The 22883-nt window shown below is 34.8% G+C and overlaps 1 protein-coding gene and 1 long non-coding RNA gene across 2 annotated transcripts in view; one reads left to right on the top strand and one right to left on the bottom strand.

Moving 5' to 3' along the window:
- Positions 1-22883, top strand: part of LOC134674854 (homeotic protein ultrabithorax) — a 133853-nt gene that overhangs the window by 63268 nt on the left and 47702 nt on the right. The gene's annotated exons all lie outside the window — the stretch shown is intronic.
- Positions 1354-22270, bottom strand: LOC134674936 (uncharacterized). Its single transcript, XR_010099667.1, has 4 exons — positions 22128-22270; positions 21424-21596; positions 20846-21046; positions 1354-1749 (listed from the first exon to the last, which is right to left on the bottom strand). It is a non-coding gene; the product is annotated as an uncharacterized LOC134674936 (long non-coding RNA).

Below are 22883 nucleotides of genomic sequence, written 5' to 3'. Positions count from 1 at the left end.
GTCCAAGCTCTCGCTAATTTATTTATAGTATTTGATACGTTTTTCCCTATATGTTTTGACGTGACAATTGTATTCTACAATTGTCGCACCTGTCATCGTGGTGAAACCGATAACTCTACATATGTCATATTTTGATACAATTGTCGCACCTGTCACGGTGGTGAAATTGGGGCCTGATGTTTCGCTATACGAATAATGTGTAATTGCTGTTTACATAGAACGTTTTTTTTTTGTGAGATATTGTCTTGTTCGCAAACCGCAAATTTTCTTCTAGTATTTCTCGGCACTCGCTATTGTTACTCGAGAGGATTGAGTAAATTTCGTCCAAACCATATGCTTTACGTCGAGCTCCCAGGACGAAATGTGTAGGTACCTTATTAAAGCACTAACTAAACACATAATTATGTAGTTTTGAAATAAAAATATAATACCAAAAAAAAACGGCTAAGTAAAGTTGTCCCTATAATTAACGATACAGTCTTTACCTAATAGAAAAATAAGAAAGTATTAGTACACAAAAAGTATAGAGACTAGAGAGCTGTAGATAAAATACCTTCATTACTTAAGTAAGGAAGGACACCAAACTTACATAATTTTCATACTAATACCTAAAATAAAAATTCTTTCTTTATACTCGTAGAAAACAAAGAAACAAAATATAAAAAAAGACATCTTAATTACGTTCTCTATGACCACCTAGGGATAAACTTCAGCCGAAGCCCGCTACCTACTTAATTGTAAATTAGCCGGTAACGCCAACTAAAAAACGCAAATAGAACCTTTTTCCATTCAACCGATCCGCACCGGTTCGTTTTTCACGCTGGAAAGCCAATTTGGAATGAATCAGAGCATCTGTGCTAATTTACTCGTACGTTTTATATAGAACCTTATTACAAAGGAATAAAGAACAAAGATTATTGTTGACTACGAATGGACAGTCTAATGCCTCTGTCGCACCGTAAATATCGCCGAGCGCCGAATGCCGAAATATCGAAAGCCGAATATCGACAATATCGACATTAGTTGGATACGGCTAATACGCGCGGGTCGTCGGGTAAATTATCGCGCGTACATTTAGCCGCTGGATGTTTAATCTGCCGCGTTCGCTTCAGGCGATGTTTCCAATCTATGGATTATAACTATTCGACGTGTTTTGTTATATTTGATTACCCTATTGGGTATAAACTTGTGTTAAGTTTAAATTAAAACAGATAATATTGATAGATATCGATAGCGCACTAGTAGTTTACCAAAATTCAGTATGGCTTCCTTAATAATTACTTTTTTATGTGAATTATAACTAAAATAAATAAGTATCTAATGTTCTATTCTATTTATTCCAGGTATGCATTTAAGTATGGACCGACCAATTTTTATCAACCATAAACGTAAGTCACATAGATGTTATCAAAGCCCTTTTATGCAATAACGGGGGCAATGAATCAAACTAGATATCTAAGTAAAACGCAATTTGAAGTATGGCCGCCTCTTAAGACGCCCCCCGAAAGCTTAGGAGGGTAGGGGCTCTTATCGGCGAGCTGCAGGCTCTCCCACTTACCTGAGATCTTTAATATTAAATATACTACAGTTAGTGCCCTCTTAAATGTAGCGATGCTTTATTGCCGGGAGTTAATTAAGATTTAATTTTTATGAATTGCGTTTACCTTTTGTTTGATGAACTCTGCTTTTAGAACTTTTATTAACAGCGCTTGTGGGCTTATCTCTTCCAACTTGCATCAAAAACTGCATCTGAAATGAAAATAAATATTACCTACTTTTGAAAACTTTAAACATTCTTGACTTAATAAACAATTTAACCCTTTACCAGGCTAAGGGATATATATTTCCCACATACGGCACTTCAAACATGTGTTCTATTTTCGATGAGTAAGACTTACATTAGATTGTCATTGTTGAACTGTCAGCCTGGTAAAGGGTTAACAATTTTCTGGCTAATGATACCAGACCTTTTCAAAACGATTTTAGAATTTTAGCATTTGCACGCAACCTCTGATTTTGAATTTGCAATTCTTTATTCAAACTCTAAGCTCCTTATAAAATGTAAAGGCGGGGTACCCTGGGTACACGCAACGTCCGTGTACCCCCACATCCGCATGCCGGCATGCAACGGCTCACCACGGGGAATGAAGACGTTAAATAATTTAATCGGATGCCCAGATGGTTTATGCACGCATGCCTCCAGCCGGGTAACTTGTTCTAGTAACTAACTTCAAGCTCTTTGTCAAGTTCTGTTGCTAGAATAAACGAGAAATTAACCCGTCCCAAGCTTATCAAGTGAGTATTCTTAATTCATCTTCAGAAATAACACAGGAAGTTAAACCTAGGTTCTTAAAATATCTCTCAAAAGTGAATCTGATCTCCAGCGAGTTTTTTTTATTAAAATGTAAATAAAAATATGTATAAGGTAGATAGGTATGTAATTATAATAAAATGTTTCCAGATACAAGTGGGCAATTTCTTAGGAATCCAGATAAATGCGTAATGTCTGATCTCATGCGTTATCTATGTTAGAGTAGAATATAACATTACATATATTGTACCTAACTTTGTATAAAAAGAACATACAATACTTTATTTACACATGTTTCAAAGAACATCAACGAAAGTTTTAGCATCGTATGTACCTAAAGGAAATAAATGACATACATAATCGAGCCCAAATTAAGTATCTCTACTGTCAAAAACTTAATATGTAATGCAAAATTATTAGGTCCTAACTATATTGATAGTTCAAGTACCTAATCCTACATAAATGGGAAGAAAGAAACCTGATCCACCTTCCCTCAAAGCTACCGCTGGTGGTTCTAGGTTCCTTGAAGTTAAAATGTAAATATTTTATGTACTTGTCACAGGACGCCGTTTGACCCTGCCTGGCCCTAAGTTATATAATGAACTGTAAGTTTACAATGGGCTGTGTACAGTCAGCAGCAGAAGTTGCTTAGCAGGCCATCAGCCAGGTGTTCAAAATGATCTTGACGCGACTTTATTGTTAACAGAATAAGTGCGTGTCAGCAAGCGTGTTAGTTGTCAAGCGGACCCCAGGCTCCCATGAGCTGTGGCGAAATGCCGGGATAACACGAGGAAGAAGAGAAGAGCGTGTCAAGGTAATTTTGAACACCTCGCCTGCTTAGCAATTTCTGCTGCTGACTGTACAGCGTTTCGCAACGTAGGGTCGCCATAAACAAAGCAACGCGGTGACGTGGGCGCTGTGACGTACGGCCGCTATGCTGTTTTCTAATGACTCAGTGTTTTAAAATTCAAATTTTATATTTAAATTATTATTTATCTTATTACAATGTAGTAACACGCTAACGTCTTTCCCATCACTATTTTAATTTAATTCGATCGACAAAAAACAAATACATGTCTATGTAGATACAAGCCGTGGTTGACTTTGATTTAATACAATGATGAAGATTTTGGGAGACAATTAAGTAATTTTAGGCGTAAAATATAAAATTAAATATACTAGTATTAACAGTAAATATCGTTTCAAAAAGATACTAATTAATTTTATTGCTCAATTACAAAAACGTGACAATACCAATGGCTGACTTGCTATATATGTAGGTATAAACATATTTAGTTACATAATCATTTAAAATAATTTTAAATATAGCTAACTAAGCGACTGTCACTTAACACTTAACGTTCAACTAAAAGTGCCTATAGCTATAAATTTTAACTACGTCATGTCATGTAGTTACTCCTCCAATATGCAATAAATATACCACATTAATTCGCCAAGACAATAACTACCGTCCATTAGTCAAATTAGGCAAGTTTTGCCCTAAGTTGGTATTTGTCATGTCACATGTTGGGGCCGCGGGTAAGTCTTGCGGTGCACAACTGTCTAAGAGTACGCATTCATATTAATTTGGATGATCTGTCACGCGGTAATCGGAATACAAAGTTATGCAGAGGTAATTAACTTAAAGGGTGGCAATGTCTTTAATTCAATGATTTAATATAAGTACAAGTAAAGCCTAACAAGTTCCTTTTTAGCCCTCGCCACGTTGCGGATTTTCGATGGAACTAATTTATTTTAATGGCAATTATTTTGTTTGACATCCGACATTGAAAGTCATTGAATGTCACCGATGTAAACAAATCGAAAATGATTGTAAATATTTCAGGATAATAATAGATTTTGCAATCAAAATGCCCAAAAAAATTCACACCGATGCTAAACAAATAATTTTAAATACATTAAAATACTTGCGACAGAAAAAGGATACGGGATTCAGTAGCATTCCATTAAACAATGTTGTGAAATTATTTGTTGACATGACGGGTACTGATTTTCATAGTGAGTTTGTAATAAACTGGTTAGTTTTGTACTAAATATGAATATTAATTATTAAATTATTATTTTTCTCATTTAAGGCGTCTTTAGTGCTATAATCAAAAATATTTATTATAAGAATGAGCCATTACCACCACGAGTGACTGAATCTGGTAAATATATATACGGAGGTCGAATATTTAGAATCAAATTATGGCGGATAGGTAAATTATTCATACTTAATTATCAACTAAACATGATTCGATTGGGTTTCGATTGGGAAACATACTTCTACAACTCACATGTACATAATTGTATACCTCACTCGCTCTTGCACGATGCCAATACACACTGTCCCGACTATTCATGACGTACACGTATTGTTGCTATATGTAAGCTGTTTGTAGCGACATTATATCAGGGCTAAAAAAGAACTTGTCAGGCTATAAATTGAAAATTAAATATAGGATATGAAGGTGGATGTGCCTGTATATGTTTGTTAAAGTACTAATTTGCATTTGAGTGAATTATTTAAATTAAATATTTATCGCACTTATTAAATGTTTAAGCAGTGTTTGATCTATAAAATAATTATTGGTGTGATGTTCCATGTTATTATGAGATGAATCTGGGTATGTGATTTAATTATTGTGTAGAAAAAAAAGGCTTGTAATTTTTACTTCAGGCGGCTTAAAACTTACATATTTATCTGACTTATCGTAACGTTAGTGTTCAATTTATTATGATTAAAAAGAAAACTGAGGATATTTTTTTTAATATTAGTTATGTTAGTCCGTTATACATATATGTGGAAACATAATATGTATACAAAATGGGTGTATTCGATGGTAACATATACAAACACAGGGAGCTAACACGTGACCGCGGCAGATGTATGGCTCTCCGATGTATTGCTAATGAAGTTTTACCGCATAGACACGGACTGATATTGATTGCGCTGCGCTATTGTAATCTGTGGGTATCAGTTTCGGAGCCAAATAGTGTGCGTACTCTTACACATAAGTACCTAAGTATATGCTACAATCATTTTTTCAGTAATGACAATACAAAACGATGGGGCGGAAACCAAATCGGTGGTTTGTGGATCCAACTATTATAAGGCTTTGTTTATATTTTTAAAGATTAATTTAATATTGAATATATGGGCAACCACTCAACCTATACGTATACCTAATCAGTTTTTTCAGTAATGACACTAAAAAAACGATACATGACCTGGAAACCAAATTTTCACCAACTTTAAATTATGGTTTCAAATTAACGTTTTGTGTTTAAAATTTAACTTAAAGTTTAGCTTTTTTAATTTAATACTGAATATAAAAATATCCTCCGTCTGTAATGATTTATATATCAACACGTGCATTTAAAAATAAACATACGAATAGATATTTTAAAACACGATCACGCTTCCTTTGAACACGAATGATCAAAGGGATGGAAATAACTGTCCTCACTCCACTAGACAACTCAATTCGCAACGTTAACAAGTGCCATTAAATTTTTTAACACATTTATTATACATCAATAAACAAAACCTTCGTATTGTACGCCCGCGGGGGAGTGAGGGAGCAACCGACCACCCTGCAAAATTATGTACGACGAACTGGGACTAATATATCAAGGGGAGGACGTGGCAGACTAAGGAGAGAGTATTATGGGGTGGGCCGGTGGAATACTTAAGAACCCTGGTGACACCCTATTAAAACACACGTCCTGCATTTTTGGCCAGACGTTTTCATTTGCAAACGTACTGGAATTGGATTTGGAATCCGAGGGTTTAAATTTATAAAATTGCTGCCGCGTATCTTTTTGCATTTTTATGCGTCCCCAAGTTGATTATATTTAATTATGAGATAGGAAAATAAGCGGTGACCCCAGAGGTATTTATTTTTGTTGTAGCTTAATTAAGTAAGAAAATAAAACCTTGTTACCTTTTTATTTTATTGCTCTTGAGTGTACTCGTCTGCTTCATTATTCATATTTTAACGTTAAGAAAAATAATTGTGAAACAGTATACGATTCCCGAGCAGAGAAGGGCCATAAACATTTCAGCGCAGTGTCGCTGCGATGCAACCTAAACGATTGCAGCGGTCCGATATTACATCGAAACGAGGCGCGAACGCCGCGGCACGCATCCGGAATCATAATTCCAAAATAACTTCCAACATGCCCCCTCTCCCCGAGTTCCCGCACGTTTTTTGGATAAACTGGAATCCCCGTTAATTCCCAAGATAGACATAATTTGGAATTGGATCCATCTATCCTGCGCGGTACGAACAAAAATAAGTTAGCGGGCCCGTGTACCGGCGGATTTATGTGGGCGAAAACAAAGCGCCGCACATATTGCCTACAAAGGTTTTTGTACTACAATTTTGTAGGTGATATAGTGCCCAATTATGACAAAATATAAAAAAAAAATCGTAAATAAATTTAGAAGATAACAGGTACACAATACGGAACTTTTATTGAATTTACGATGTGACTAACTTATTTAATATATTTCGTCGTAAATACATAAATTCAAAAGATTTTTTCTTTCTATTAACAAAATTAAAAGAAAGTACCTAAACAATCAAATCTAGTTTATGTACATCACACAATTCTGTCCCTCAGACCGCACTTTTGAAACTCCAATTGAATGTACGATATAGCTACATAATTAACTTATTTAATATTTTAAACTTATCAAGGTATAACAAGTCCAGCTTGTTATATTTAACACCTATATATGTACATAATACTTGAAACTGCATTCTGTTATCGGAGAATGAGTTCCTTTCTTGTAAAAAATATGTAAACACAATTAACTTTGCCAAAACAAGCTTTAAAACCAAATAACCTAATTAGAGTCAATAAAATTTATTTAACAGCTCATAAAACTACAGTATAAACAAAACGTAACCGTTTAAAAAATCGTTCATAAAAAGGTTGACCCTAAGTTTACGAGCGGTTTCGCTTAACAAGTCATAAAGCCAGTCATAAAGGACGTAAACCCGGCTCCATTCACGACCGTCTACTATGTTTACTTACCGTTCTAAATGCTAATACGGCCCACCGTGAGTAACATACGGTTTTAAGCCTTATGTAATCAGCGAATTTTGCAAAATGTATCGATTTTTGTTAGACACTTTGACAGTTTCGGAATGCGTAGATACTTAGGTAAAGGTGTTTGTTGTTATGACAATCATATATTATGGTAATCAATCCCGATTAAACATTTAATATTCTATCTTATAGGTTCATTTACATTAATACAACCTGTAAGTACCTACTTACATCTAAAATAATAAAAAAGCAACTTAATATGTTTGGCTGTAGGTACAGGGTGGATTACGTGGTCTAAAAAGCTTAAGCCTTCTAAATTGTATTTTTGTAAAAGCAACCTAGCCACGTACACAATAAAATTCAGTTTTTCACAACACCGAAAGCGATAGATACACGGTTCGGTAAAGAAGCAGCCTATTTGGTTATTCGTTGGATGACGTTATACAGACATTCTCAAATACAGGATGTTTTATTTCACCTTTGACACTTTAATCCATTTTGCTCCTTATTATCTTTCCCAAGGGACGGGGGAAGAATTCTTTTGGCATAATTATTATTTCGAATTTAAAATTACTTCCTTATTTATCACGCCCAGACTCCCTTAAGGACAATGGTCGTAATAAATAATTTCCTGTGACAGTTTACTTGGTAATAATTTAAAATTGCGATACAGGTGTAAGCGAGACGGGTGATTAAGATAATTGCCAGTATTAGGTAGCTTTTACTGACAAGTACTTAGTGCTGTAAATTATGTGGCTGTCATTTTAATGCATAAATTTCTTAGATAATGTTAGGTATTGAATGTGTGTCAGGCGCCACCGGTTGTGTAGATACGATAAATATTCATTTGCGGTTTATTATTTACGGATTTTGTTAAATTCACACGAAGAACTAATAAATTAGTTTCTTTATTCATCGTGCAGGGTTAGGGGGGGGGGGAGAGGGGTTCTTCTAGGTGGGTAATTCAATAAATAAAACATATAAATGCAATAAGTACACGCCTTATGGGAAAATACAATCGCAATACTCAAGACAACTATTTTTTTTTTTTACATATATCCCGTTTTTTTCGTACAATGGGATGAAAATGTCGTATAATTTGCGGAATAAATAAATAAATAAATAAATAAATAAATAAATATTTTAGGACATTCTTACACAGATTGACTAAGTCCCACAGTAAGCTCAAGAAGGCTTGTGTTGTGGGTACTCAGACAACGATATATATAATATACAAATACATACTTAAATACATAGAAAACACCCATGACTCAGGAACAAATATCTGTATCATCATACAAATAAATGCCCTTACTGGGATTCGAACCCAGGACCATCGGCTTCGCAGGCAGGGTCACTACCCACTAGGCCAGACCGGTCGTCAAGAATAAGAATTATATTTGTTCTAACTCCCACAAAACTTATACGTTAGCCTACTGAAAGTTAACCCACAAGTGACAGTGACGGCGGCCGAGGTCGGCCTAGCGATTCTTTTTATGGGCAACTAAGAAAATTGGCTCATTAATCTTGAAGATAAATGTCCAGTATTCGGGCATCTTATCAGGGCAGGGAATGAAAGTGTGCCTTACTGTTAACGGTGCACGATAATGTATCGATCGGCTATGTTCCATTTTAGAAGGGTTTGATAATGGCGTCGTTTTAGAACAAGTCACATTTAGAATTCATGTGGATTTTTTTTCATTTATGCCTAGGTAGGTCCACACAGAGGACTGTAATCATTTTAATTTTCTAAGAAAGATTATATGAAATAAAAAATAGAACAAAGTGAATCGTTCAAAATTTGTTGATACAGTTGGAGCTCATACCATCACGTGAACTTTTTTCACTCCACGAGCTCAAGCCAAGAGTTCACCTGATATTATAAAAAGAATATACCCATAGGTACATATTTACCAAATTTTGATATTTTTTGTATAGAGTCCTACTAATGACTATTACTAAACTGTGTACCTACCTTATCTGACTAAACAACTAAAAAATCAACATATTGTTGATAAAAACCAATTTCTAATTAACAAACCTAGGTATACCATTGTTCTACATTCAAGTTTCTTACGAAATGAATAGTCTAACCATTGCATTGTTACCAGAAACGTAACTATAAAATTTATAAAAAAAACCTAAGAAAACAATTGCACATCGCAGAAAAGGGAAGTCAGTATCACTGGCAAAGAATTAAGTTCAAAGTTCGCCACATAAATCCGAGGCTACGAGTTAACTAAAGCCGGGCTGAACAAACTTACCCAACTATTGTATAGGCACGCTCCTTTAACTATTCTTATTTTATATTTTATCTTTAGGAATTAACCTTTATAAAATACATTTTGGACGGTGTGCTGTGTTACGTTACTCTATTGTTCATGGGTTCACCGACCTATAAATTCATGTGTACGTGTAAGTATTATTCAAGAAAGGGCATAAACTAGAGCGCGCTTGACGGACGACCCAGCTCAATCGATGTCGCAACGACAAGCATAAAGCACTCGGACAAAACGTCTCCATTGCAGAACCAAACTCTCCCGCTCCCACACATCAACTACGAGACACGCGTGAAAAGAACAACAAGCAGTAATTGTATGCAGTGAAGTATGTGGCAGGGACGCCTGTTAACGTCTTAAAGGTTCGCCGAAGCGAGGCGTCCGCATTTTTAAAGTGTTAACTAATAACGTAAACGTCACGAACGATGAGAAAACGACATTCGTTTAACCTTAATATAATCGGAATCCCCAGATATAAAGTATGGTAATTCTTCTTAGGAAATTTTTGATCATAATTTCGTTAATCATTTCAGTAGTTGATACGGAATTTATTCGGTTGGGGAAGTAGGAATGAGAAGTGGGCTAGTGAGGCGATAAATCGTGTCGATGTCGCGGGTTGTCGCGCGTCGGGTTAAAAGCTCGATAACGGAGACGGCACAGCACACACCCACCCGAGCCCCGGCAACAATAACCCGACTTTATATTGTTTTATTTCTGCGTTCCGTGGCGCGGCCCGACCAGATATCCGCCAAGCATTTTATGCATAAAAATATCGATATATAATTGCTTCATTACGTCGCTGTGTTGGTGAGTAAAATATGTGGGAGTTGTATACAGGAGGCACCGTTTTGGAATTAATTTTGTTGCAAGATTATTTTATTATGCATTTCACGCGGTTTCTTACTGGGTATAGGCTGATGTTTTTAAGTAAAATTATGTGATTATAATTAATCCAAAAAAAAATGTTGAAAGTCATTAGACTTAGTAGGTAAATGTCCCTACCTAAATACATCCTTGTTGGCGTTTAAGAGTATGTTAGATGAAATGGGTAATGAAAAGGTCTGAAAACTTTACGTAGTCTGGGGTACGAATTGCTACTAATGTAGTATTGAAGACAATCCTAACTGAACTTTTGTAGATATTTATGCCAATGTGAAACATTATTACCATCTACAAGTTTGTTTATCCAAATGTGAAATGTAGTACTACTACCTAAAGTACCTACCTATGTACTTATTGTAAGGCACGGTTTCAGGACCAATGTATTTCTTTTTGGTTTGGTATCGCTTTAGCGAAAACAGGCAGGCAACTACTCATATAGCGTCTAAAAGTTTCCGAAATTGTGAAATTTCTACATGGAAATTTTTCGGGAACTTATTATTTTGTACCGAAATCGAAATTATCCCTTTTCAGATGAAAGTTTCTTTTGTTTCCTGTGATGTTTTCCTGAAATTTCCGAGAACTTTTTGGATTTTTTCCGCAACTTGTCGGTACAGATTTACCAAGGTAACTCAAATACGATGTCTCATATATCCCAATATGTTTCTGATGCGTCCGAAAATTATTCAAAAATCGATTTCAAGGTTTTGTTTAGGGATCATCCTGTATCGGGTGATCAGAGAGGCGAGTCTGTGGTGTCTGTCGGTCCTGTCGCTATCGTAGTATCGCCTCTGCCACACCGTTGCTTTATGGTGCCAGCGTCGGTGTAATATTTCACGGGCAACGCAAGCCGTGATTCATTTCGAGACTTTTTCAACTTTATAAGCAAGGTGCTGGTGCATTCTGATGCGGGTTTTATTAATAATTAATTTTAGGATTCATTTGTGTTTTATTTTCTAGAAGCGGGTTTCTTGCTGGTGCTAGATTTACTTATATGGTGCTTGTTAGAGTGATTAGAGTTTCCACTAGCGATCATTAGTTTCTGAACGGTACATAATTAAAATTCATGTTATTCTTAAACGCGTCTAGCTTCGTTAGTGATGGTAATGACAAAAAAAACATGTCCCGTAGCCATGCTAAAGCTTGTTGCTCGAAGGCTTGAAATTGAGGCGGCCGCGCCTGCGCCGCTTGTCAGTTATAATTGGCTGAACTTGTCGACCAACTCGTAGCGAACTTTTTTTTTCTCCCCGTCGACATTACTCTTCGTCTCCCGCGAGAGACGTAAATTGCGAGCACAGAGGCCGTGCAAACAAGCCCTGATGTGATGCATGAATACACGAGCACGGTATTGTTTTATTAAAATTCAAATTTGGAATACAATTTCTAACCGGCAACATCGGGGGTTAAATTGGGTTCGAATTTGGAACGACGGCCAATTCGGATGTTACGTGACATGACGTTATTAGGTTATGTTCAGCTTCGCGTTGTTTTTTAGTCGTTCGTATGGACATTTTGTTCATTGTCGGCCAACACCCGTGGCCGGCAAAGCCTTTACATAATTCATAGGAATCGTTTATGCATATCGACACAAGTGACATGTGTTGCATTCTGCATCGATTGTTGTGCTCAGCAAGATGGTATTACAATGTTCGCGCACTTTATTTTTAATATCGTTTGGAGCCGATTGTTTCAAATTGTCAGTGGCGAATTTTATTTTGTTTTTTATCTGGAATAGGCTTTTGGTTGGCGTCTGCAGCAAACCACTTGCGCGTTCTTTTAGCAGAACAACTTTTATTTAAGCCTTGTAAATATCCGCGCTACTTTTTTCCCGTCTGGGCTTAGTCGGGAAATCTCGAGTTAAGCCAAAAAATTGTTCGCTTTAAACTAAATTTAATATATTTACCTACATTAACTTCAGTACGTTTTCGAATTTCTTACGAATTTCCTAGTAGGTACCTATTTAATAATTTACAATTTTTAGTGAAAATAATTATATCCTCTTCTACAAGTAAGTCATTGACTTTATTATCTCTAAAATCCTCTAATATTTGCTTTTGATATTAATAATATGAAGACTAATATAAAACAGACAATCTTTTATAATCTGTTGACCGAAAGGTTATAGGTATATGTTTTTGCATTAATAATTTCAAAAACTATAGCAAATAATAGTTATTTGTTTTACAAGGGGGCAAAGTTGTTGTTTTACCGCTCGTGCTAATATTGATACCCGAGCAAGCGAATGATTCCAAAATTGAACCACGAGCGTAGCAAGTGGTTTGAAAAATGGAATCTTGCCGGTAGCTTGAACATGTCATGCTCGCTTAAAAGTCTTTGCTTACGGTGGCGTTGTTGATCGGGTCGCCACTTTCCCGAATGAAGGTTGAGGGAGGCGATGGCTGAGATACGCGTCATACTCGTGAACGGGTGCTGTTTGTGGAGACTGGTCTGTTAAGCTAACACGAGCTATTATACTTAGTAACTTTTATTAATTAATTACAGTGAGACGCCTCATTCTGTTCTCGTATGTTTCTTTTCTTTTAATGAATGTATTAATTATACAGGATATTGACTCTTGGAGACCCTATACATCTCTAAGGATAACTTGATAAACTATATAATCTTATAGTTCTGACACCTAGAGACATTTACACCTCTAAATATTATAGATTTTTTGTGTGTGTTTTTTTATCTGTATTTTGTATGTAATTCGACATTAAGAGACCATATACATCTCTTAGTAATTGTAATACGTTAGATTGAATTGTTAGTTTTAATTTATAAAATTGTTGATGTTATTATTTTTGCTTTTATGTAAATTCAATGTTGACGTGTAAAAGTGCCCTTGTGGCCTATTTGCTGAATAAATGTTGATATTTGATATTTGATATTTGACTTGAGCGTTGCGAGGGTTTCAAAGCACGAGGGTTAAACAAAATTTGCTCCCAAGTGAAACACAAAATTTTTCACCCGACAACCCGAAGCAAATATGAAATGTAAAATATCAAACAAAATCAAAACAAATCAAATTCAAATGAATGTTATTATATTTATCATAAAAAATCATTATTTAAGTCAATTCTACCAGCAAACATAAGAAAACAACTCAAAATTTCTATTTAATTACTTTGCCTCACATGTGAATGAAATGCAACTTTCCTATCAGTTTCCGAGCTGGTGTGGTGAAAAATAATTGATACTAATATTCTATTAAAAGTACTTACCTATAGTTATGTTTTTGTATTGAACTAGTTTATAATTAGCCGAGTAAGCTAGTTTGTAATTAGTTGTCGCCGCGGGTTTAATGAACATTTCCTTTGTCTTGGTAATTAATTGTTCCCCGTTGTGTATTTGACCATGGTTTTATTTCTTCATAGGTTTTCTAGATACTCTTAGTAATTAATTGAACTTTGAATCATTATTAATATTTAATGTTGCTGTAATTAGACGATTTTTTACTATTTTAATATTCAACCAAATATCTCTATAACTCATTAGGTTAGTGTTTTATCTTTTTTTAGGTAGGCACCTAGATATAATCTTTTTTTATACAAGTAGATGTATTTTAATAAAAGTGTATGTCTGTGTGTCTGACTGCAAATATTTATGGCTATTAACCTGCTGGGTACATACCTATAAAATTAAGTAGGTACTATAAATAGTGCTTAGTAACTATGCTCATTTGAGTTTTGAAATTAATACCTACCTAATGATGAAATATAACTTCAAAAATTTTGTTAAAACCTAAATTTAATAGTAAATTATTTTTTCACTTATCTTATTATACGATACGAATGAAATTAGTCCTTAAGCGGCATTTTGTACATACTTAAATACAGTCGCCATCAGATATAGCGGAGCGATCAAGCTGCTCACAAATATCTGAGCACGCGTCTATTGTCAAACCATTAGAGTGCTTGTTTTAAAGAAACATTTTGTACATACTTAAATACAGTCGCCATCAGATATAGCGGAGCGATCAAGCTGCTCACAAATGTCTGAGCACGCGTCTATTGTCAAACCATTAGAGTGCTTGTTCAGATATTGTGAACACCTTGGCCGCTCCGATATATTTGATGATAGATCTTACTGTAGCTAAGTTAAAAGTTGACTAATTGAATAATGTTTACGGAACTTTATATTAACGAGGAATAAAATAATCACAATCACAACTATTACAGTTGCCAACGCATCGCTTATCAAACTGACCCGTCTTCACCTTTGACAGATTCGCATGCCGATAAGGGTCCAGTCTGACTTGACCCCTCACTTGACTAGAATATAGACGAATTAATCAGTATTTATCGGGTCACAGTATTCTGGACATCTCACTAAATATATAAAATAGGTAAATATGTGACAGATCGCTTGTATCATTAACTGTGAGTGATGAACGATCCAATGATAAGAGTTAATTGTTGTGACATAAGCCTTATCGGTCTCTAATGTTTATGGATGACTTTTAACCCTGAAATTTCTTTGTCATTGTTTTATGATGATAATGATGATTTTAATTGCTAGATTTTATTTTAGTTACTATGGGTTCTAATCGTTATAGGAAAAAATAGGGAGGTCTTTGCTCAGCGGTAGAATATTAATTAGGCTGTATAGTAGGTAAGGTACATTATATTCTTCTACACAGCTTAATTGTTCTATACCGGGTGTGGTGTAACACGAGCAAAAAACATAGATGGTACTCCTCAAACGGCGACACTTTTGTTCAACAACTTTTAAAAATTATAAAGTATTCTGTCTAATTATAAAGTATCTTCAATGGACGCCATCGCCACGCCATATCATTGTGATTGTCGTTGCTTGTCAAGCCTTAAACATAACAAAATTCGCAATACATTGCGTCTTTGCATAACCTTTAAAATGTATTAAAAATCAAACTACAAATTATTTTTAAAAGTCGATGAATAAATGTTGATCAGTATGAGGAGTACAGCCGACAGTTAATTTTTTTGCTCATATTACAGGCCACACCCGGTATACAGGGACTTTGTATATTTTTGTTATGCTTTTAGAGAATGATCTACACTTTTGGTGCGTATTCTAATTCGATTACACTATGTAGGTAATATACCTATTGCATTAATAAAGTCTTATTTTGTATGTGCTTTACTCTTCTTCCTCGCTTTATCCCGGCATTGTATGTGCTTTAATATAGCAATATAAATTATTTGTAAACGCAAAACGAATCTAGATTCTCATCATGAAAGCTGATACTCGGTATCTAAGATGCTCACCACTGATATCCATAAAACAGCCAATTTAAATTCGGCTCAACCGTATTCTAAACCGAGTCCTCCGATCAGTCACGGCTCCCGATAAATCTCCAGGATCCCCTAGCTGAGGCATAAATAACGCGGATCTTGTTAAAACTCGCGGTGGAAAAAACGCATTTCCTCCCGTTTTTAAGCGTCTGCTCCCCTTAAGGAGGCTTCCCTGCAACATAAATATGCAGATATGCGTTCACCTGGCTAAAGAGGCCAAATTTAGTGGGCCAATTTATCGCCAGAAATATTGTAAATTTGTAAATACGTTTAGGTACATTACGGGCGTACGTTAAGTAGATTTGTGTGTGCGTGCTTTCGCATAAGCAGGTTTAACGCTCGCTCATTTCCCGCTGTGTACGTAGGCCCTTAAACGATTTGTTATTATCTGATAATGAGACGGGCCTTAAATTGTATCGTGTTCATACGATCGGTCTGGAAGCGCTTCATTTCTCGTGTAACGTGTAGTTTTCTAGAGTGCAGCATCTGGTGGGTACCTATATACAGAGCAATACCTAACTTTCCTTTTATTATTGTAACTAATTTCATAAATACCGTCAGTACTGACAAACCATGCCTATATAATTATTATTTTTATTCTTATAAGGTGTATTCGGGTAATACCGAATGTCGGATAATTCCGAAATTTAGATGAAAATCACCCTAAATTCCATCATAATAAAAGTCTCTTTTCGGAATTATCCGACAGTTTTCGACATTCGGAATTACCCGAGTAAACCTTACGCTCAAATAAGCTTTTTTTATATTTTGAGAAATATTTTTTGAAGTTGCATAACATATAAAATACTTAATTGGCTGGTATCATATCATATACTTACTTAAAAAATATGTTACACATATTGTGGTATAATATATACCTACAGTATACTTATAAAACATGTTTTCTCTCTACACCAATTGTACATTGATGTATATATATATATATTGAATACTACCAATAAAATGAATATGAATATATTTTGTGCAATAAACTTTAAATAAATAAATATACCTACGTAATATGTACCTATATTATGTATTATGCTATCTCTAAAATATATTTATAAGTATGAAGCAGTCCTCAAAGCACTCTAAAGTTTTAGTAGTTATCTAATTTGCTTTGATATCTTGTGATTTATACGAGCCACATGACAGTTTGTTAAAATAAACAGTGATGCAATTATCATATTATTCATTAATTATTCACCGGGAGATAGCCATCTGTCAATCACACATGTTTTCAGAGTAATTAGTGAGTAACGCTTATTTATATACCTATTGTAATGGGTTGTTGAAAGATATACCTAAGTGTATGGAATATTGAGAGGCACTTATATTTTTATGATCGTTCTTTATTCAGTAACCAAAATATCATTTTACACCTAATATTGAACCAGTTCTAAAGAAATCCAATAACATTATTTAAACACTTTATTACAAACTCTACGAAGCTTTTTCTACATTCGTTTCACACTAACATAAGCATCTATTGATTTATGTGTGACCTAAATTGAGAGCAACGGCTTTTTACCAACTAGTTACCTAATTCTTCTGTAACACATGTGTGTATTTCATCCGTAGTAGTATCTGACCGTACTAAAGACATTCAGAAACGAAAATTCAACGCCAATAGAAAAATCTAGGCATCAATTCAATATGAAACAGTACATCGCACTCGCACTTAAACGTACTGCGCTCTAGAGTAAGCTAAAGCAAAATGAAAACAATTTCAGTATGATTCTGATAGTTTAAATATGAATAAGGCCACAGGTTTAATCGGAAACACGTTGACGGTATAATCTTATTAACGCCCGGTTGTGAAAGCGGCGGGATTTGGAGTCGCATAAACAGTCGAGATTTGCCTGAATTATGACGGATTAAAGTAGCGTGGAAAGACTAATTGGGCTTTTTGACACTGTTTAGATAGCTAGCCTTGATATTAACCTCTATACTATGTTGTTATAAGTCTTTAAAGATAAGTATGTCGTTATAATCAGAGGCATTAACCTGCATATGAGTCGCTTAATTTCAAACTCGGGTAAATCCATATATGTGTCAGATTATGCGATTTTGGTGTTAAGAAAAGGTAAGAGGATAGATATTTGCCGAGAGGGTTGAATGGATTTACGTAGATTACGGTAGAATGGAATGGAGTTGGAAGTTAAAAGACACATATGACATTTCTTGGTATAGGTACGTATCAATTACCTAAGCTTCTAATTTTTAAAGTAATTTACACTTTTAAAAATAAATGTAGGCAATTCCTTTTCGAGTTATCAACGGCCGCCTACTTGTCAAGTATTTCTTGTGAACTCGCGATAATTTATTTAAAGCTTTAAAACAAAATATCATACAACGCTGTAATCGGGCTTATTAATTTAAATTGACACATCATTTTAAATCAGGTCAAACGCTTGGCTATCAATGAATTTTGTGGTGTGTAATAGAAGTCATATATACATATTTAAATGTGAATACTTGTGAAAGGTTGGGTTGGTCACGTTTAAACTTTGGAAGAACAAATGTGACGTCCCACGGGTAAAGGTACCTTATGGCGGTTGGCGCTTACGCTATTATTTATGCCGCTCCAATATTATTGCGGCGCTATGCGACGTAAGCGCCGGCCGCCATAAGGTACCTTTTTCGTGGAACGTCACAAATAGCGCAATAGGGTAAATGCCATTGTACCGTGCCTCATACGTAATGAGCATGTGTCCATATGATGCACGTTCTTACCCACGAATGTGTAATAGCAAAGATATAGTAACTCCGTATAAGATAAATAAAGTCTAAGAAAAAAACGTGCCTCGGATGTCAAGAAAAAGTCATTCTCGAATAGATGGCGCCATATACCTTTGGCCTATTCTCGGCTAGATGGCGTTGGCGACACCGTTTGATATTTAACAATTTTAACACATATCAGTGAAAGAACATGGGTCAGTGTGGAACAATAAAAATTTAAAATCATTTATCCCTAAACATATTTTGATTAATTTATACATTTTCAATTTTATTTTAAGTTTTAATCGTGTGTCGATAGATGGCAGTAAATGTACCGTGACTACAAAATTTACTTTGACAATAGCCCTCTAGACTATCTATTCTTTTTGGTAATAGTAACTGAGAGTAAATAGAAACATTTGCTGTGAGTTTATTTAATCAAATAGACATATAGCATAATTTGAGAGTTGTAGATTTATATCTCTACTCAATTATAAAATATGGCCTTTAAAGATGACATGTGAGAGATTAAAAACTAGGAATAGGTAATTAGTTTATTTTTTGTTTAACTTCATCAATAGATGCCAAGTTATGTTAGAAAAAAAAAATGATTTGTAATGTCCAGTTAACGTTACACAAGTTTGTTTAAAAAAATATAAAGTCATAATCCATGAAGTAAATAAGGTTGGTTTAGCTCGCGTTTCGTTAAATCTCATTGAGCAGGTCATAAATGTTAAGAAAAGGCGATAGAAATATTTCTCTAATGAGAAAAGCTGCGAGTTACACTTCGATAATCAAATAATGACTCCAGGGCACGCTTAACACGTGTTGACGTATAGGCGTGCCAAGTTTTTCTCAGAACACAATCAATAATGTGAAGGGAGAATTGAAAATGCGCAAGTGCTAACAGCGTCTGCACACGCTACCTATTGTTCATTATCGGCGAACGCGAAAAATCACTTGCTAGCTTTTTATTTTTGGCGTCGAGGGAAAGCATTCGAGCATGCTGAGCGCTTGGAAATGGGTCCGGAGAATTTGTTTCGAACTAAAATACTTAGTGGAAAATATAAAGTTGGATAAATAAATATAAAATATTTTTTAATTTGTTATATGAATGTAGAAACGTGGCTATGTTTATTTATTTAACTACCTATTCAAAATACGCTTAGAATTTATTTTTATTTTTATTGTTTTTGATAGTGACACCGCGTTAGGTTTTTCTGCCGCCATAATGGTTTATAACTACATACTATGATTACGTCTAAACTAAAGTTGATTTGATAAATAACCCACGTAAGTAGGCTTATACATACGTACCTAATCGTAAAAATTATATTTTTATTAGATGCAAGATATAAAAGAAACTCGTGATACTGACGACCACTCTGGCCTAGTGGGTAGTGACCCTGCCTATGAAGCCGATGGTCCCGGGTTCGAATCCTGGTAAGGGCATTTATTTGTATGATGATACAGATATTTGTTCCTGAGTCATGGTTGTTTTCTGTGTATTTAAGTATTTATATATTATATATATCGTTGTCTGAGTACCCACAACACAAGCCTTCTTGAGCTTACCGTGGGGCTTAGTCAATTTGTGTAAAAAAAATGTCCTATAATATTTATTTATTATTTATTATTTATATTGTCATTTTGCAGAAGTGCAGAACCCTAGCGATTATCACTCTTAGCTTTGTCGTCGTCACGAGAACGAGATATTTCTTCAATGTCTTTACCTAACTTAACTAAGTTAAATGCCAGGAATGTCATGGTTTGTCTCAGTTTTTAATACCAAATTGTTTTCTCAGTTTTTCCTCTTAGTCTGTAGTCTTAGTTTTTCCTTTTATTGCTTTATAAAGTACTTACAAAAATGTATAATAAAATAAATACCTACACACACCTCCCTATTAAATATAATACACATTAGATAGCTATAAGTACCTAATACTTACTTTAAAATAGATCTTAGAATAATTATTAATATAATGAGCAATTAAATTTGATGCGCTTTTAATACTTATTGTGCATAAGTAAAAAACAAAGTTACCTATATAAATAGAAATCCCTATTTTTATTAAATGTGACAGAACATTATCTGGCTTCTGAGCACAGTAGATGAAATTTTAGAGATACTTTGAGTCCCGTGGCCATCCACGGCCTCAAACTACCTTCCAATTATCAAAGGCCATCCTTTGATAATTGGAAAATATCATTCTACACAGACGGAGTCGCGGGTACAAGATAATAAATTAATAAATGCATATATGTGTATATTTCTGTCCCTTATATACAATATAATATACATTAATAACTATACTTACTCGTGTTAATTGCGAATAGAGTAGGCCACCTCTTGTGAAGTTTAGACCTGAGATTAACCTGTGTATCCCTCGATAGCGAACTTTGACAATATCCCTGACGTATCCCGGCCCGTAATGCTGCGTGCCGGCCGGGAAATTTGCATTTTGCAGCCGTGATAAGTGGTCGGATTACACGGGATTCCCGTACAGCCTCTGTTTGTTCTGAAATAAAGGGATGTTAAACTTTTTTCATGGTAATTTGGGTCACCTTCGCGAGGAACGATCGCTGTAAATTTGTTTAAGTAGGCTTAGGTCCGGCCCGTTTGTACAAATTAGAATGTTTAACATGTGCTAAGCTAATTTCTGGACGGATTTACAGCTTTGTTTGTTTTTGGATTTCGTGTGCTCACGTTTAAATTGATGTATTGTTGACTAAATAAGCAATATATAATAATATTTGAATGAAAAAGGGCTAGATTTTATTACTTTCACATCTTCACATAGACTAGCAATTTTTTTAAACTTTAAAACGGGAAGTGAGAATCATATTTTTCATTAAAACTAGCGGTTATTCGGCACATAAATATTATAAAAAGTACCTAAATAAGGACGTCCAACGGAATTCCATCGTAAGTCGCCGGGGGTATTTTTCCATCGCATGATTAATGTAAGCCACCACAAACGCAGTCCCGGCTTACTTCCAAAATTTCCACACTAAATCTCGCCTTTCGTTTCGCTTCTTTTGCCCCAAGAACTTGGCAGCGTATTTTATCTGTGTAATGCAAGCGGTGCACTGTATAAATAGTTAGCATCTCCACTGTTCTAGCGCGGAAGCGCTTAACGAATGCCTTTCAGCGGGTTTATTTAAATGTTTATTGTTATTTAAATTACGTAAGGACCTACTATTTATAAATGATAAATCTTAGTCAGTAATAATTAGAGTTAAATATAAATTTTAAACTAATGTTAGAATCTTTGCTTGCTCAGTGGTTCTTCTTCTGGCACATTAGATGCGTAGAAGTGAGTAATTATGGTTCTCTTTTGTATAAGCACAACTTAATTGCATAGCCAACACTAAAAATGTGTTCTACGCATAAAGTCAGATATAAATAAATATGTGTGACCTTTACTAACTACCTACACCTAATTTACGCCACTTAAAAGAATCACCAACATTCCATGGTATTAAAAATACAATATACGTCGTCTTATTTAAGATTCCGAGCCCCAGTTCAGTTACGTTACGTCCAACAGTCTAAGTTCTACAATTTCGCGTCGAGTGCACTCAAAGTTTTATCTCCACCTTTGATTTCAGCACGACGTCTTGAATAAAATGTGCACCTACTGCTAATAAAAACTTTTGAATGAAATGGTAGCTTGAATGTTTTCCTTTTAGCTGAGAAAACGGTAGCATTGCTGCAAGTGAATGCAGGTGTTTTAAATGCAGTCAAACATTTGTTTCCTTTCTTATGAACACACATTTATTTAATCCCATGTCCCATAATGATGGTTGTCAAAAATTTTCATCATAAAAATCTAACTGTCCTATGTTAGAAAAAAAATCACAATACTTAACTTGTGCAGAATAATATGCTATTATTAATTTGCTTCTGTAAAAATTACTTATCGTGTTACATTAAAGGCATTTTTCAATTTAATAGGTAGCCTATAAAATCTGTGAAGAGGCGGATTTGACATCACGCATGCGCCGTCGGCCGCGCGACGTTGTGTGCATTCAAAGTTAGTTTTACATCTAAAAAAAGGGCTTAAAAATGTTTAATTTATAAAATTATTGCTTTAAATAAATGCTTTGTATTACAATAATTTTATTTGGCCACGTATTTGAGTAAAATAAGCTTTGGTTTTGATAAATTCGAAACCAAACATGGCGGCTTACCTAATACCTAAATGATAGGAACTTTTTTTTTTGAGTGTCTTGTGCCTAATTCAATAAAACTAACTATTTCATGCTATATGTATATTAATGGTAAATACGTAACATTTTACTTCACAAGGTAGGCAAAATACTACCTTCTCAGTACCTAATGTTCTGATAAGA

This window comes from Cydia fagiglandana, chromosome 2, assembly GCF_963556715.1.
Source record: "Cydia fagiglandana chromosome 2, ilCydFagi1.1, whole genome shotgun sequence".
Taxonomy (NCBI): domain Eukaryota; kingdom Metazoa; phylum Arthropoda; class Insecta; order Lepidoptera; family Tortricidae; genus Cydia; species Cydia fagiglandana.
The sequence above is the reverse complement of the archived record's forward strand: the minus strand, read 5'-3'. Positions and strand labels throughout refer to the sequence as shown.